We start from the raw sequence: 2,813 nt of genomic DNA, 5'->3' as shown, positions 1-2,813 counted from the left end.
TTCTTGAGTTGCTGGTCATGGGTATCTCAGAAATCACCACAACAGTACAAGCTATTGCTGTTACATTTGGCTGCCCACTAGAACTTGATATTAAGTCCCTGTTGCTGAAGATATCATATACTCTGGTCACAGGATATAGTAAAATCAAGCTGCTCCTATAAAATTCCCCCTTGCTGGTTAGTTTTCAAAGTCACAAGTTCTGTGTTTCTGGGGTTAAAAAAAAAGCATCAGTGGCCTTACCTATCTGTGAGCTCTATGAACAGATTAATAACTGGCTTGGCAAAATATGTCCATGGGTAATACAGTAATATAAATGTTATGGGGCTAACCATTTGCTTTTTGGTTGAATTTAAGGACTACTCCACAGGATGAAACTTATGCCTGGTACTATGAACTTGGCCAAGAACCCATGGCTGGGGAGATCATAAACAACTAGGGAAGAATCTATTACCATTATTTTGTTAAATGGACATAGTATCAAATTCTATTCTGATTACCTATAAGTTAATATAGCTGTCAATGCTCATTTCAAAATCTTCTAGATCAAACTAGCCAAAATCCCAGGATGGGTTAGGAGGCACTCAGGAGGCCTCTCTCTATACTAAAATGATATTGGCTGTTGATGGCTGCAGGGATGAATATAGTCAATTTTCTTTAAGGGTGTGCCCCTAGTAGGTTTTCTATGGCTATACATCTGTGCGCACATGGACATCAGTAGCTGGACTTAGTGGGCCATTAAAAATAACAAAGAAGAAAGCATGAAGTTGTGGGTATCAAGGTTTGGAGTTCTGGGAAGAGTAAGAGGGGGAAATAGAGAAGATATGATCAAAATACATTGTATGTATGGATGTATAAAATTCTCAAAGAGTAAACTAAAAATATTATTTTTAAAATACCCAGGTGAAAGCCTCTTTTTAACTCTTTTCATGGGGTCCATTTCTACTTGCCTGACTACTATTCCCACTCACTCCCATATAAGTACACATAGAAAAGTTAGAAAGTAAGTTTCCCACCTGAGCGTGAACATGCTGTTATTTGTTTTCTTGAAACTGGTTTACCTATCCCAATTATAGCATTTTCCAGTTCCATTCATGCTCCTGCCGACTTCATAATTTCATTTTTCTTTGTGGCTGAAAAAATTCCATTGTGTACCTTGATCATGGCTTCATTGCCCACCTCATTGATTGATGAACATCTTGGATATTTCCATTTCCTAGCTGCTGTGGACAGTCCAATAAACAGAGCTATGCAAGTCTTTCTGTTAGACAGTCCCTCTTGTAATCTTACCTATCATCTTCCAGTAAATCTCTGTATTGATTAAAAATGCTGTCTGTATAGTTTACTGTCCATCAGTGCTAGCCTAACTATGAATCATAGACATAGAAGTGCTCATCATCTAAGATGATAGCTCTCCTAGAGCTATCATTGCGACTGTTTTCTAAGCATTTGTTAACCCCCTTGAAAGCATGGTTGACTTTATTTTTCTCCACAATACTAAAGATATGTGCCCTTAACACAAGGTACAAGGCTGTGTAAAGTGCACCCCCACAGACCTCTTCAGGTCTGTCTCCTCTCTGCTTTAGCCAAACTGATCCCACACCCTGTGACATGCACTGCATCTAGGTCTTTGCACATTCATTATATTTAGGTGTTCTCCTTCATCCTCTCATCCTTTAGGCCTCCTTTCCATCATCTGTTTTCCAAGAAAACCCCTCCTTGTCCCCAAGTTCTGTCAGATTTCCCTCTTCTAGGCACGGACAGCAGCATTTATCACAGTGACAATACTGCAGCTATTCATATAATTTTGTCATTGATGTCATCCTTACTTATTAAGCTTTGAACTTCCTAAAAGACATGGGATTATGCGTTTGACCTTGACATTGTGTTTTGAGCATTTAGTAAAATGATGGAACATTGTAAATGCTTAGTGAGTATTTACTGCTGATTGGCTGATTGAATGAACTGTTACTCTCTCCCCTGAAAAATCAAATCAAACACATTGTCCTTTTATCCACTATCCCACAGTCGGCAAGGACATGGGAGCAAGGGCATAAACTGTGCTTTATCTCTACTCAAGGAGTCGGGGAAGACATCCCTGGTGTCAGGACACCACCTGGAATCTCCAGCAGTCGGTGGCATCCTGAGGCAATTCTTGGCAGTTCTTAGGGAGCTGCTATCACTGACCTCCTGGTCTTTAAAAGTTCTGTCTTCTTCAGGCAAATGCCAGAGAGCTCTCTGGGGTGCTGCTCCCAGCTGAAGACCATTCTAAACATTGCCAAGTTCCTTTTTGCTTTAAATTTATCTCTAAGAATAGCCAAGTTGTTGAACCACAAAGGAATGATATACACTTTATATTAAGATGTCAAGTGGCACTTTTATGTTAAAGAACAAGCAGACTTGCATTTGGTTTCTGACCCGCCGTGCTGGGAGGCATGAATTACAGGCGATCCTTTAATACCACATGTCAAATCTGACAGTGAGGGCAGTGTCTCTACATAAACACAGTAAGTAATTATTATTCTAACTCTTGCTTTTAAAAGCTTCTTTTGTGGTGAACAGCGCTACACATTGTCACTGTTTATTAGTTTGAATACTACAGTGATAGGTTATGACATAAAGGGTATTTTTAAAGTGTTTATCTTTTTAACCACTTCAGTAAATCAGGTGTCTCTAACTCCACCCCTTTCTCTTTTATTATGACTTCAAAATGATCCAGAAGATTGTTGTTTGAGTGAAGGGAGAATGTGACTCCGGGGTTTATTTTAAATGTCCAGCTTTGACAAGGGCAGCAAGGGGAACAGATGTCAGCACGT

This window comes from Peromyscus maniculatus, chromosome 14 (assembly GCF_049852395.1).
Source record: "Peromyscus maniculatus bairdii isolate BWxNUB_F1_BW_parent chromosome 14, HU_Pman_BW_mat_3.1, whole genome shotgun sequence".
Taxonomy (NCBI): Eukaryota; Metazoa; Chordata; class Mammalia; order Rodentia; family Cricetidae; genus Peromyscus; species Peromyscus maniculatus.
This window is presented reverse-complemented; position numbering follows the sequence as displayed.